This window comes from Artibeus jamaicensis, unplaced genomic scaffold (assembly GCF_021234435.1).
Source record: "Artibeus jamaicensis isolate MK-2021 breed Jamaican fruit bat unplaced genomic scaffold, CSHL_Jam_final contig_588, whole genome shotgun sequence".
In the NCBI taxonomy this organism is placed as follows: domain Eukaryota; kingdom Metazoa; phylum Chordata; class Mammalia; order Chiroptera; family Phyllostomidae; genus Artibeus; species Artibeus jamaicensis.
The window spans coordinates 1,866,348-1,882,463 of record NW_026521895.1 but is presented as its reverse complement, the minus strand read 5'-3'; the positions used below and the strand labels follow the sequence as shown (position 1 = coordinate 1,882,463).

At 39.7% G+C, this 16,116-nt stretch overlaps 1 protein-coding gene across 1 annotated transcript in view; it reads left to right on the top strand.

Moving 5' to 3' along the window:
* The window catches only part of AKAP6 (A-kinase anchoring protein 6), a 485,646-nt gene that overhangs the window by 48,584 nt on the left and 420,946 nt on the right, over nucleotides 1-16,116 (top strand). The window lies entirely within an intron of this gene.

Here is a 16,116-nt window from a genome sequence, read left to right as displayed (position 1 = left end):
ATACTCGCTGGGTCCATTGCCTGTGGTGGAAGGGGAGTGTGGAAGTGCACCAGGTCTGTTCTGTGTGGAAGAGAAGCTGTGCCAACAAGGAATGATGCAATCACTTGGACATGGCTGCCCCGACAGGAGAGGTGGTGGCAGCTGAACTGAGGAGATTGGGCCAGAAAAGGGTGCTGCTGCCATCACCTGATGGGTTTTTGGTATCACATTGGCCTCACCCTCTCGCCCAGAAATTCCCTGATAGTACTGGAGTCCACCAACTCCTGCTTAGAAAAATACTGCTTTAGAAAGATCATGGTCCACAGATTTAGGGTTCCAGAAGAGTCTGGTATGTACATGTTATAACATGAGAAAGAGAAAGGTCCCAGACTGGAGCTACAAGGTAGAGTGGAGTGTGGCCTCTGGTTGTGTATTTCTATGGGGTGAGAATGAGCATCCTTCCCTAGTCAACTGAAAAAATGTATGTTACTTTTTTTATTGTTGAAGTAATATTGAAAATTTGTAGAATTATCATTGAATTTGTTACTGGGTCATTGGTGAGGCTGATGCAAATCTAAGTGGTTGAGATGGAGATGGTCCTGGCTTTTTACTATTACTTTTTATTTTTTAATTACAGTTGACCTACAAGATTATATTAGTTTCAGGTGTACACCCCAGTAATTAGACATTGTATAACTTACTAAGTGATCATCCCAATAAGTCTTATATCCATCTGACACCACACATAGTTATTAGAATATGATTGACTATATCCCCTATGCTGTACTTTACATCCCCACAACTATTCTGTAACTACCAATTTGTACTTCTTAATTCCTTCACCTATTCCACCCATTCCCCCCAACCCCTGCCATCTGGCAGCCATCAGAATGTTCTTGGTATCTGTAAGTCTGTTTCTGTTCTGCTTTTCCTTTATTTTGTTTTTTAGGATCAATTTTTCATAGATATGTATTTATTGCTATTTTATTGTTCATATTTTTAATTTTCTTCTTCTCTTTGTTAAAGAAGACCCTTTAACATTTCATGTACTCCTGGTTTGGTAGTATAATCCTTTAGCTTTTTCTTTTCTGGGAAGCTCTTTATATCTCCCTCAATTCTAAATGACAGCTTTGCTGGGTAATGTAATCCTGGTTGTAGATCCTTGCTTTTTATCCCTTTGAATATTTCATGTCAATCCCTTCTGGCCTGCAAAATTTCTGTTGAAAAATCAGCTCACAGTTTTCTGGGAGCTCCCTTGTAGGTGACTAATTGCTTTGTCTTTCTGCTTCTAAGATTCTATTTTTGTTTTTAAACTTTTTCATTATAATCATGATGTATCTTAGTGTGGGCCTCTTTAGGTTCATCATGTTTGGGACTCTCTGCCCTTCCTAGACTCGTATGTATATTTCCTTCACCAGGTTATGGAAGTTTTCTGTTGTTTTTTCAAGTAGGTTTTCAATTTCTTACTCTCTCTCTTTTCCTTTGGCACCCCCATGATGTGAATGTTTGTACACTTGAAGTTGCCCTGGAGGCTCTTTACACTATCCTCATATTTTCAGATGCTTTTTGTTTCTCTGATTTTTTTCTTATATTCCAAACCACTGTTTTGATTCTCTGCTTCATGTTCTCTATTATTGATTCCCTGTAAATTCTTCTTCATTTTAGTTACTGTATCCTTCATTTCTGACTTGTTCTTTTTTTATGGTTTTCATGTCTTGTTTTATGTTAAAGTTTTCTCTAAGTTCATCTACTCTTCCCTCAAGTTTCTTGAGCATCCTATAAGCAGTGTTTTGAACTCTGCATCTAGTAGATTGCTTGTCTTCATTTTGTTTAGTTCTTTTTCTGGAGTTTTGTTCTGTTCTTTCATTGGCCATGTCTCTCTGTCTCCTTAGGCAGCCTCCCTGTGTTTGTTTCTATGTATTAGGTAGAACTGGTATGTCTCCCAGGCTTGGTAGAGTGGCTTTATGTATTAGGTGTCCTGTAGGATCCCGTGGTATAGCCTTTCCATTGACCAGGCAGTCCAGGTGCATGCCCTGTGAGGGCTATGTACACCCTTCTTTTGTAGTTGAGCCTTGATTGCAGTTGGCATCTCAATGGGGATTTAATCCCAGACTGATCAGCCATAGGATTGGCTGTGACCACTGTGGGGGATCAGCTGTACAGGGCCCCATTCATGGAACACAAGTTAGTTCAGTGGGGGCTCTGGTGCCCTTTGAGTTTTCCCCTTAAGTGTGTTGTTTGTGAAGATGGTTGGTCATTTTTCGACATGGTCTGAAGCTGTGAGCTGGGTCTGGGCTTCCCAGGAGGTGTAGGCCAAGTTCTGCTGTTGCTTGTGTTCTGCCAGGGGTCACCTGGAATTAGCTATAAAGTGGTCTGTACATCGCTGCTACTTGTGCTGGGCTTGGAGGTGCCCAAGAGAAGCCAAACTATGAACCAAGGCTGGCTGTTGCTAGTGCTGAGCCTGGGGCCACTTAGTGAGTGATATGGGGGTATGCTGAGGCCAGATGCTGCTTGTTTGGAAGATTTTAGGAAAAACTGCAGCATGAGCAAAGACAGGCTATTCATATGGAAAAGCCACTGGCAAGTGCTTGGGTGGGCTGGCAAGTTGGGTACGGTAGAGTTCCAGGGAATCACCAGGGCTGGGCGAACAGTGTGAACTAGGTTGATGGAGACTCAGCTATGGTGCCATCCTGATGTTTTTTTTAAAGCTAGGGCTCAGAAAAAGACTAATGCTCTCTGGCAGCACTTCTGCCTGGGAGAAAGCTGCCCCTCTAGCTCTCACTTGATGCCAGACAGTTCATTTCCTCTCCATATATACTTGGTGCCCTTTGAGCTACTGTCCCAGTGTTGGAACTCAGAGCAAGTGTGTCCAAGAAAGTCTGTGTGTGGGCCCTTTACGAGGAACTGACTGGGACTCTATAAGCACTCTACCTCACTCAGCCACAATTCTCGGTAGTTTTTTACAGCCAGAAGTTATGGAGACTTCTTTTCCTGGCACTGGAACCCTGGGCTGGGGGTCCTGGTTTGGGGCAGGGACCCCTTGCTCCTCAGGATGGACCTCTGCAGCTGAAATAACCCTCCTGATTTTTATCCACCATATGTGGGTGTGGGGCCAGGCCATGAGTCTCTCCTCTTACTAGTCTTGGGATGTAATTTCTTCTTTATATCCTTAATTGTAGGACTTTTGTTCAGCTAGATTTGTTCAGCTAGATTGTAGCTCTGAATAATGGTTGTAATGTAGTTTAATTGTAATTTTTTCATATAAATTAAAAAAGTTTTTTGAGAGAGAGATTGAATTGTTGTTCCACTTATTCATGAAGTCATTGGTTGGTTTTTATATGTGCTGACTGGGTTGAATCCACGAGATTGGCATATCAGGATGACACTCTAACCAACTGAGCTACTTGGCCAGGGAAGCTCACTTGTAATTTTCATGTGGTTGTGGGAGGATGAAATGCAGCATTTACCTACACTGCCAATTGGAAGCCAAGAGATCCAAAACATGTATGTTTATTTGGGTTCTATCATTCAGTCAGAGAAGCAGTTCCTGATTTGTAGATACAGCTTTATTTATTTGATAGTATATTAAGGTCTCTATATTTGCCATTCTTAGAAAGTAAAGTAAAAAGACACTGATCTCTGAAAAATTGTGGTGCAAGACAAACTGTACATGTAAAAGAATTAAGTGTCTGCTCAGTAACATCATTCATTATTGAGTGGGTCCTGATGTCAGTTGGGGCCTCCTTGGTTTCCTTTCCAGCGTCCAAGGTAGGAGTTAGCTTCAGAAATTAAGTAGTAACTACTTGTAAGGATTAGCAAAATATTTAGGTGTCCAAAAAACAAAAATGAATTGTCTTAAAGCAATTTGAAAACAATATCTGTAACTTAACCATTTGTCAAAAATAATATTATATCAGATTCTGGCCACAGAAATAGATCAATACTTTTTAGTAGGAAATAAGACAGTGTCATGTGTACATATACATAAAGGTACTATGTCATTTTCTATTCTAGCCATAAAAGGCAGATGAATTATCTTTCAAGGGTCTGTGTTATTTTTTGGAATGACTGTAGTATCTAAAGCCTATAATTTATCACATACTCTGCAGCTGAAACAGAATATCTGAATTTAGCTAGTCCCAGAAAATCCAGCTGCCTGGTGACAGTGAAGTTATGTCAGTGCTTTTTACAGGGTGAGGCAAAGTTGGTTTACAGTTGTTCATAGGGAAAATAATACAATAATTAATAGATAATAATATAAGATTGAGCTCTATATTTTGCATGCTCGCTACTGTAAAGTTTTTCCCAACGCTGTAGCTGTACAGTGAGGTTATATAATGAAGTTACATCATGTGACATTTAACATATACAAATATTCTAAGGATCACTTGGAAAGACTGATGTACTGCGAGTTGTTCTACATGGTGATTTACTGAACAAGCCTAGGCCTGCCCTGAGAGCTCCCTTAGGATGGAAGGTTGCTTTTGTTTTTTTCCTCAGGCATCTCAGCTCCCTCAGTCTTCCCGGGTGCAGCATCTTCCTGAGCTGAGGATGATTCTGGTGTTTAAACTGAGTGCAAGCCCTTTTTTTTTTGTTTCTTTTTAACCCAAGAAAGAGTTACCTGTTCCAGTTCTGGAGAAAAACAGTATTACAGATGGCCCAAGTATCAATTTCTAATGTGGTGCTTTCCTAATGAATTTTCAAGGATGAGTTTCAAAGTGAGCATCTTTTGCCACATGTGCTGCCTTGAGAATTTAAGCTCTGGTGAAATGTATCTCCTCACTCTACCATTAGTTGCCTTCCTTATCTGCCATTCCACACCCCTTCCTCAAACTTACGTTCTCTTCCTTTGCCATTGTGCATATAAGTGACCAGGGATAGGTGGTAGAAGGGCTGGTGCATGACTAGTAAGCAGCCACCAGCAATGTGGCACTCAGTGCTGAAATCAGGAGCACCTGCTTAGGAGTTAGCACTGCAGAATAAAGACTTAGTTTTGCAGAAACACTATGAGGGAGCAAAATCCCTTAACTAGAGAAAACAGGTTCTAGCCTAAGAGGATTCTGGTCATCGTGTTTCTGTCTTGCTACCATAACAGGAAGAGGGCTTTCTTTCTAGACTAGGTTAATTCCCACAACACCAGAGCAATAGGTAGAGTAGAGACTCACTTGTTCTGTCTCACACTGCCCTATTCTGCAGAGTTTTCAGGGTATTTTTAATACCATTAGACAGATTCTCCTGGGAGAGTGGGAAGTAAAACTGGGAAATTCTAAGATTGTCACCTCATGTTTTGTTACTGTTGCTTAGTGATATGGGGAGGAGAGAAGCGAGAGATAGCTGATAATGGCTACCCACAGGAAGTCACAGAATTTTGGTAACTGAACCCACTTCCTCAATTTTAGAGGATGACATGACTTAAGGTCAAATGTGCAGCAGAGCTAGGACCAGAGCTTCAGTTTCCTGGCCCCGGGCTGCTGTTCCTTAGGCTGTTTTAATGTCTGTGATGAACTGGTGTAATAGGAACTGGTTTAGCCTGTTTTGTGGATGTATAGCCCCACCCTTCTATGAGCTCCCAGGACCCGGAGAACAAAGTGCACATTATTCTCACTTGTTTTGGTTTTAAGGGTATGATTGTTATTGGCAAAGTGCCAGATATGCCTAAATTCTAAAAATGTTTCATGTTTGTATCTGCTGAGGGTGGGGAGGGATTAGAATGGGGTGGGTTGGAATGACTGAAGGGTTATAGACGATAATGAAAGCCACAATTGCAAAAATGGATTCCACTTATGATAATGAATGCTTATGGAATTAATAAGGGTTTTATGAATGTTCCTTGCTTTGATCTGTTTGGCAGTAGCCAGATCAGTAAGGAGTAAATTTGAAACAAGAAATGGTTCTAGACTGCTTTCCCCGTACTTCACCTGGCATGGTGCAGTCATGGGTCCTGTTTTGACTTCACCTTCAGTGAGAAAACTCCTCTAGCCTCAACACACCCTGAAAAGAAGAATGGGTCTAAGAAATCAAAAGGCACTTTTTCTGAGAGGCAAAAGCAGCATCTATTATGCAAATCAAAGGCATTTATTTACGTGTTTACTCTCATTTAAGCTTTGAAACCCAGGAGTTCAGATCACATGGCTCTTTATCTTTTGATGACATTGGTTTGAATGGAAACTCTATTTTACTAAGATGATGATGATGATGATTTACTTGCATCTAGTTGCCTCTGTTTTTTGAATGTTGCATTTGCTACTAACATAGCCTGTACCACCCCAGAAGGGAGTAACTCCTGTTTAGGCATCAGTGTATGAGGGGCTGCTCTCTGTGCTCTGACAACAGGACCTACAGTAGTTCTCTCAGGCCACCTCTGCCCAGACGTCTCCTCTCAATAACACATGACCAGGTTCTCTACTGGGAACCTTTTTTGTTAAAGCAACCAAGGGATTAAGTGTGCAGGACCTCAGATGGCTGAATGCCAACTTAAAGCAAAGGCAAATAACATGCAGCATCATTCTCACATTCCGATCTCCAGTGCCTACTGCTTAGAAAGTTGCAAACTTTCTTTACTAAATCATCGCTGCTCTTGTCTTACTGAGATTTTTTCTGTGATGTTCTGCTGTTGAGTCTACTGCTTTTCTTTGTCTTCAATGGAGAGTTTATTTCCCTTCAGCCAGGATTTTATTACCGACTTGGAAAAACTTGCAATTTCCTTACCAGCAGCACCTGGAAGTTCATGCCCTTTTTGGCTCTAGCTATTTCTGTTCCTGCCAGTTTTCTGCATAAATATGTGAAAATGTAGCATATTAAGAGGTTTGCTTTCCTCCAAAGCATGTTCACTGGAATCAGCTCCTCTCTGATCTTTGGGCAGTTGAGAGACCTGCTGGATCATACAGCTGGACTCTGGTCGGAAAGAAAGAAACTTCTCATTGGACTCTTACCTAAAGCCTCCTCCTTTACACAGACTTCACTGACTCTTTTAGACACCCCTGGGCTACAGTGGCAAGTGTCCACATAGTGCTGGTGGGAATCAGCTGATGGGGATGGGGGTCGCTTTTTACCCATGTCTGGGTGAGCCAAATCAACATAAATTAGCACTCATGCACAAAAGACTTAGTCGTGATACCCAAATGCAGCTCAGCAAGTTTACAAACTTTCCAATTGTCAGCTCTGCATCTGTCTGTGAGTGAGCAGAGGGATGGGGAGGGAGGGTGAAGGAGAGGCAAAAAGGAGAAGCATGGTGGGTACAGAGGAGGGCAAGGGGACAGGAGGGGAAGATATTGGGAAAGAGAAAGAAAGTATCTCTTTGAAGGTAGGAAATAGATCCAGAAGGAGGCTTTACCTTCTGTTGGATTATGTTAATCTGTGATTTGGAAATTGATCCCATTTCTCAACAATTCCCCTGAAGTGAAGATGATACATTTCAACTGCATTTTTAAAGACAAAAGTATATATATGCTGGACATTCATGTCAAAGAAGGAATTTGGCTCTATTCCAGAATGTCATTAAACAGCAGAAGATATCTCTAAATTCTAGCATGAGAGCTGGAAAAGATCTTAGTTTTGCTTTTCATTTCCCAGAATCAGAAACTGAATTATAGTGTCGATGGCTTTTCCAGAGACTTCCAGCTGGTCAGAGGCAGAACAGGGACTGAACACAATTCTGACTTGCATTCTGTGTGCTTCCTACTGTACCCTGGACACATATCCCAGAAAACCGACAATATCTGACAGACTCCAGATAAGAAAGGATTGGTTGGAATTGAGTTTGAGGTGAAGGCAGGAGACTGACCTGTTTTTCAGTAAGAATAAGGTCGAGGTAAAGATTTTGAGTGAGGGGGCTCCCTCAGGTAGCCTGTGGTGGAGCAGGATGAAACCTTCCTGGAAGAGGACTCCAGTGAGAGAAGATAGTGTGTTTTCTTTTTTTAAAAATATATTTCATTAATTATGCCATTACAGTTGTTCTATTTCCCCCTTTCATTCCCCTCCACCCTGCACACCCCCTCCCCCTTTAGTTTATGACCACGTGTCACAAGTTCTTTAGATTCTATATTTCCCATACTATTCTTGCCCTCCCCCCATCTATTTTCTACCTACCGTCTATGCTACTTATTTTCTGTACCTTATCTTCCCCCTTCTCCTTCTCCCACTCCCCCGTTGCTAACCCTCTATGTGTATTAGCTGTCGTCTTAGTTTGCTTTTGTTTTAGGTGTGGTTCTTAATAACTGCGAGTTTGCTGTCCTTTCACTGTTCATCTTTTTTATCTTCTTTTTCTTAGATAAGTCCCTTTAACATGTCATATAATAAGGGCTTGGTGATGATGAACTCTTTGAATTTGATCTTATCTGAGAAGCACTTTATCTGCCCTTCCATTCCAAATGAAAGCTTTGCTGGATAGATCAATCTTGGTTGTAGGTCTTTGGATTTCATGACTTGGAATACCTCTTTCCAGCCCCTTCTTGCCTGTAAGGTCTCTTTTGAGAAATCTGCTGATAGTCTGATGGGAACTCCTTTGTAGGTGACTGTCCTTTTATCTCTTGTTTTCTGAGGGGACAGATATGTAGTCTGCCCGCTAGCTTGTGGTGATATACTGCTTATCTTGACTCATTTGACTGAGAGGAGAGAGAGCTGGAGAGCACAAGGCATCTTGATGAGGCTGGTAGATTAGGAACTGCAGAGAAAGGAAATGTTATTGGTGCCTGAGATTTATTATTTTTGTTGACTCTTGAGCCTTACCTAGTGTTGGTCCTTTGCCTACCAGCTGTATGTAGGTAAGTAGATTTTTCAGGCAAGTATATTTGTAGGGAAGCATCTCTCACACCAAGACCTTAATAGGGGAGTTGTCATTGATTGACATCAACAAAAGTCTGATTTACAAAGCAAAATTCACCCATGTTTCAGACCTGAGAACAACCCAGGTAAATATAGGGTTCAGCAGAAGTAACGTCTGCTGGAGTGTTGTTAGTAGGATAATAATATGGCTGTAATAATTTATAGTTTTAATTTGAACATTTCACCTAAAATGTCATATGCTGTGCTTGAGTGTGATATTGTTATGTTACAGAACTACATGCTTATATGATTTTGTAATAAAAGATTTTGTAATAAAAACAGGGACGTTATTTGTGCCAGATGCTGTGTTTGGGGACTATCCTTTCTGGTCTCTCTCTATGTGTATTTACATGTGTATACACACATTTATTTTTTATGCGTATGTGATCATACTATTATACATCTCGTTTTATAATCTGCTTTATTTAAGTTTTAAGTCACTGTTACTGAATCCAAAACTCAAAGAAGCAGATGACAATTTAATACTCTCTCCAACTTAAGTTTTAATTTACTTTTTAAAGTCAATTTTATTAATGTATAACTTACATAAATAAAATATATTTACTTTATTATTATTTTATCTTTTATGTTTTATGGTATTGAAGAAGTTCTAGGAAGTAGCAGATAATAATTCCCCTTCCTCAACCCTGGATTCAGTCAAATTCAGTATTTTATAAGCTATGTGTTTTTATAAGTTATGCTTCCTATCAATATTAAGGGGCAATGAAAAGTTTTAAAAAAAACTTTTTTTCCCCATCCTTGGTTTCAATGTGTAGAAGGGTCCACTCCCTTGCTAACACTTTCATTTCTTTATGGCTGGTATTCTTTCTCTATTCCTAACTCTTTAATGTTTAGCCTCATTTTGCCAGGATCTCAGAAGTTTTGAATGACATCTCCTTTCACTGTTTCAGAGCTAAACTTCACTGGAGGTTTAGATCAGGATCCTCAACACTTGGTGACAACTGCAGTAATAGGTGGGCAGAATTTGAATGAAGAGCTACTGTGATTCAGTTTCTCTCCCTTTGTCCTAGTCTACACACAGATATAAGACTCGTTCTTCTGAAGGGCACCCCTAGTCCTACCCCTACACAAACATTTGCCCTGGTTCCCCGCTGTGTGCACCAGTGATCTCCAGAAGAGCGTGTGCGTACCCCGAGGGCTATGGAGGACTTCCATTTTGTTGTGGGAAGAAAATGTCAGAACCTCTATATATGGTTATTACTTATTTTTCTAAATAAGGAAAAAACAAAGCTTTAGTATAATTCTATGTGCAGATTGGCACATTTCCCTTACTTGGTTTATATGTTGGAAAATCCATATCACATGCATTACATGCAGGTCATCCTGGGGGAAGAAGGGTGACAATAAAGCTTTGACTAATTTTTCTCATTTAGCTTATTGCAACTTTCTGCTGTTTACATGGCCAAGTTCATTGCATTTATGGGTTATATTATATGCTTTTTACTATTCAATATTTTATTTCTTCTATTCTTCCACCCCCTGCCTCTGGCAACCACCAGTCTATTCTGTCTACCTATATATATGAGCTTGGTTTTTTTTTCCTGTTGATGGATTCACATACAAGAGAGATCACATGATATTTGTCTTTCTTCATCTGACTTATTTCACTTAGCATATGCCCTCGGGATCCATCCATGTTGTAACAAATGGCAAGATATCATTATTTTTTGGTTGACTAACATTCCACTGTACATATATGCCACAATTTCTTTATCTCTTCATCCATCAGTGGGTACTTAGGTTGTTTTATATTTTGGTGATTGTAAATAATGCTGCATGCAATGGACATGGGGGTGCATATGTCTTATTAAGGTGGTGTTTTCATTTTCTTTGGATAAATATCTGAAATACCTTCATTTTAACTATACAGTTAAATGAGTTTTGACAAGTATAAAGATTTGGATGGATCTAGAAGATATTACCCTAAGTAAAATAAGTCAGACAGAGAAAGACAAATATATGATTTCACTTGTACGTAGAATCTAAAAAACAAAATAGAAAAACAACAACAGATTCATAGATACAGAGAACAGTCTGAGGGAGGTGATGGGGCTTGGGGGCTGGGTGAAAAAGATCTAGGAATTAAGAAGTACAGATTGGCCCTGGCCAGTGTGGCTCAGTTGGTTAGAGCATTGTCCTATACATCAAAAGTTTGGGGGTTCGATTCCCTCCCTGTCAGGGTGCATACCTAGGATGAGGGTTTCGTTCCCAGTATAGGAGTGTATGGGAGGCAGCCAATCAGTATTTTTCTCCTACATCAATGTTTCTCTCTCTCCAAAAGTCAATGAACATATTTTAAAAATTGTTTTAAAAAGTACAAATTGGTAGTTACAGAATAGTCACAGAGCTGTGGATTATAGCATAGGAAAGATAGTTAATAATGTCATAATGACTATGAATGGGCCAGGTGGGTGCTTGAAATATCAGGGGAACTACTCTGTAGAGTGTGGTTGTCTAACCACTATGCTGTACATTTGAAACTAATACAGAATAATGTTGAATGTAAACTGTAATTGAAAAATAAAAAAGAAAAGAAATCCTAAAGTTTATCTTAAAAGAGATACATACAAGTAAATATTAAGAAAACAAATGACTCAGTACAAATGAGCAGAAGATTTGAAGAGACAGCTTATACTAGAAGATATTTTTCCATTTGTTTCCATTGGTTTTTGCTTCTGGTAATTTGAAACTCTGTTAGGAGTTTGAAACTCGATTGGATTGTTATATCCTCTTCATAAATTGACTCCTATATCATTATCATATGTCCCTTTTGCTCCTTGGTAGTATTCCTTGTTTTGAAGTCTACTTAGTTTGATTTTGAAATAAACTCTCTAGATTTCTTATGGTATATATATTTTTCATTCTTTTACTTTTAAACTATCTGAGTCTCCATATTTAAAGAAAGTTTCTTATATATAGCATGTAATTGGGTCTTATTTTACAATTCCAGCCTTTTAAATGAAATGTTTAGTATCATATGGTTGGATTTAAACTTACTAACTTCCTATATGCTTTCTATTTGTTCTGGTTAGTCTCTGTTAACTTTTCCCTTCTTTTCTGCCTTTTGAGTGTTTATTTTGGTATTATTATTTAGTAGTAAATGTTATTTATTTTATCTTCTCTATATTTTTCTATACTGCTTTATGGATATAAAGTTTACAACATGCATTTTTAGAAGCACAGTTTATCTTCAAATAATACTTGACCACTTCATGTATAAGAATCTAACAACCTCCTGGTCTTTGTGCTATTGTCATACATTTCACTTCCACCTATGTTGTAAATCCCATAATACATTGTTGTTATTTTGATTTGAACAGTTATATTTTATTTAAAGACATTTTTTAATGGAAAAATATCATGTGTATATCTATATGTATGCATATATACATTTACATATTTGCCGTGTTTATTACTCTTCATTTCTCTGTGCAGAGTCAGATATCCATTGCATTATTTATCTTTCCACAAAGGGCTTCTTTTAACATTCTTTGTAGTACAAGCTTGCTGATGGTAAATTTTCTCAGCTATTTTTTTGTGTGTAAAAAAATTTAGTTTTGAAAGATATTTTCACTGGCGATGGAGTTCTAGTTTGACAGTGTTTTTCTTTTAGCACACTACAATTGTTTTTTAGTTTTCTTCTGCCTTAATAGATTCTGACAAGAATCCTAAGATCATTTTTTTATTTGGTTCTTGTTATGTAAAGTATCTGTCTTTCCTCTGACTGCTTTTAAGATTATTCTTTAACACAGATTTTCAGCAACTTGATTATGATACACCTTTGTGTGATTCTCTTTGTGTTTATCCTGCTTGAAGTTTATTGCTCTGGGATTTGTGGGTATATATCTTCCACAAGAGAGAACATTTTCAGTCACCTTTTCAGTGGGATGCAAGCCATTGTGAGTTTTACATTGTGTGCACTGGATTTTGTTGTATTTCTTTAAAGACTGTTGAATGTCTTGTGGCAGAAGTTAGATGGCTTGCAAACCATTAAAACATGTTAGAGTTTTATTCATAAGCTGTTATAGAACAGTCTTTAGTCTATGGGTATTTTAGTTCTGCACCTGGGCTATGACTCAAGTTTCTACTGAATACTTTGCAAATGCAAGGAAGTTCGTCCCACCACTATGGTATGACTCTTCTGGAGTCTCCACTGAATACCCTATGTATTCAAGGAAGTTGCTCTGCTCTGCCTAGTGAGAGTTAGGATTCCAAGTTCTATATGACTTTTGGGAATTGTTTGGCTTACGTCTCTTTTTAACTGATATTTCCTAGGAAGTTGTCTGTCATTGAAAGATTTCATTTTATGCATGCATGCACACACTGTATTCAACCAAAAACTCACAGAGGCTCCTACTTACATTTCTTGAGCTTTTTCTCTTTGTAGGTAGCTTCCTCTGCTCTGGTATTCTCTCCTATCAGTTTAAGCTTCTGTGCCCTCTCTCCTTAATTCAGCAAGACTACAAGCTCTCTCTGCATGCCCTCTCTCAGCAGTATGTTTTGTAACTTGCTCCCAGGCAGAAATATGGGTCTACCATGGGACTTACCTCATGCCCCACCCCACTTTTCCATGATTCACAGTCATGTTGCTGCCTAGGGGTCAATGGCTAAAAACCAGAGCTGAGCCTAGGGTGAGGAGAGGCACGAGGGTACAAAATTTAAGAAGACTGTCACTCTTGGGGTCATGCGAGTGAAGGATTGACCTTAACGAGGAATGCTTTATTAACTTTTGTACCCCATGCACCTTTCTTGCCTCACTCTAATTCCAGCCCAGTGAAAACAGTTGTTTTATATATTTTATCCATGTTCTTGTGTATGGTGGGAGGGTAGCTCTGGACTTTGCTAATCACCCTCCTTACCCAAGGTGCAAGCCTCCAGTCATCTGCATGTTTAACTCAACAGTATGTTATGGACATCATTCTTCATGAGAGAATTTAGATATTCACCACCCTTTAAAATGATTGCCCTGTATTTGATTATGCAGATGGATCTGAGAAATTATGGAAAGTAAAACTCATTTCTTAAAAAGTCTCCTCATTCTCAAATGTGACATTAATGTATTGCTAAAAATGAAATATGTGAGTATACATTAAGAAATCCATTTAGAAGTGTATTGAGTATGTTAACTAAGAAGCAAAAATAGACGGTTTTTCTGTATACTTCTTGATTTGTTAGCTGGATGTGTTTATTAATCTGGAAGAGTGGCCTGGAAATCAAACCTGTCAGTGTGGCAGTGTCCAGCCTTAAAGGTAAATCAAACTGTCGTCCGTGTCCATGAGTCCTTTTTCCAAAATTCTACAGATTTAGGATTCTGGAAGAGTCTGACAAGTATGTGTTGTAACATTAGGGAGATAAATGTCCAAAACTGGGACTGTGAGAGCATGGCCTCTGGCCTTGTATTTTTCATGGGGTGAGATGGAACACACTTTTCTAGTCAGCTGAAGCGGTACTTTTCTTAATTTGGACTCTGTTATTTAGTTAGAGTAGCAGGGCCTGACCTGGAAGTACAGTTTCATTTTAAAGATTAAAGGCTCTCTATTTGCCATTCTTAAAAACTAAAGAAAAAGGAAGAAAAAGACACTAGTTGCTGAAAATTGTGGGGCAAAATACATTGCACATGTAAGAAAATGAAGCGTCTGCTAAACAGCATCATTCATTCCAGAGTGGCTCCTGGTGTAAGTCAGGGCCACTTTGGCTTCCTTTCCTGGGACTTTGGTTAGCAAAAGTTAGGAGCTGACGTCAGGAATTCAGTGGTAACAGTATTAACCTAGAGCTGCCATCTTTACCTTTCCCACTAGACCCTCAGAACAGATCCTGTTCATACTCAACATGTACAATCACAGGAAGCCCAGGGATATGTTCTGTCTCCAGCAGGACAAGTACACCTCCATCCCCCTTCTCCTCCGCTGCTGAAAGCCCATGAGAATGCAACCGATAGTAACAGGCTTATAGTGATAACCTGAACCTGCTCTAATTTATTCAGTGGTAAATTATTTGCATGTTCCAGTACTTTATTATTTGTAGCAGTCAACTTTTAGTGTATTTCAAAACAGATGGATACAGCCCTTGAGCCCGCACACTGGAGTGGTCATCCTGTCCCATCCTGCTGTGGGACAGGTCCACTGCTTTGTTACACAGATGGAATGCTATGTTGTCTATGGTGACTTCTGAAGATTGTCCAGGAACTTCACTCCCCTCCCCAATTATCTTTCAAAATCTTTCTGGAGTATCTCCTCCATCCCTGGTATGTCAGACGAAGTTCATTTCTTTGGCATCTGTAGCACATGTGCAGTGTGGGCATACATCTCTTATTGCCCACCACGCCCTGCATCGTGTTCAGGTGTCTGTCCTCCATTTCACTGTGGGTCCTAGAGATGAGGACCCAACCCTCACTCACCATTGTGTCACCTTTGGTTAACCCTGTGCCTGGCCTGGAGCCGCTGCTCTAATTAATATCTGGTCAGCTATGGAAATAGCTCCAGGATACATTATTTGTGAGTGAAATATGTTATTCATTTTCTAGCATGTACATTCATGTCCCAGGAAAATCGCCAAAAGCCCTCTGCTAGTCAATAGAAAATTGTATTGTTAGGGTGGGAGGAGAGGGAGAATGATGGGAAGAGAAACAAAAAATCAACAGTTTTTCTTTTTCATTTAACTCCTGAGGTTGCCTATGAAGATTTAATAAATCTGATTCCAGACTAACTGCTGCTATTCAGTGATAAAAGGTGGAATGTGTGATCTTGGTTGCCAGACTGGTGATGTTTAGCTTTAACTGCCATGTCAAGAACAGATGATTTCCCTTCACAAGAGCGTGTTCTTGGAAGTGAGTTGACTGGGGTTGTCTACGTATCAGTCGTTCCCTTCTCTCTAGGTGAACCATGATTTCCTTTTGGCATCCACCGGCTCCCTGCCTGGCGTGGACGCCTGTCAGGGCAGGCCCCGACTCCACCCCCAATTGAAGGAATGGGCCTAATTGGTCAATCCCATCCTTCCTGCCAGTAATTGGTTCAGGAATGAATTTGTGCTGCAATTTGGACCAATGACAAAACAAGAAATATGTGCTTGAGCCCGGTGGGAACGTTTCCCCTCACTCTTCTTTGGGAGCGCTTCCAAAAAGAAGCTTTTGCGTGCACACTTGAGATGGAATTTCCGCTACCCTCTCACCGTCAGCCTGAGAGTGAAGTTAACCCTCAGGTGAGGGCAGAATTAATAGAATTCTGGGGAATCTGCGCTGGGGCTGGTGTAACCTACCCTTATGATAGTTTTCCAGTTACATGAGCTAGTAAGTGT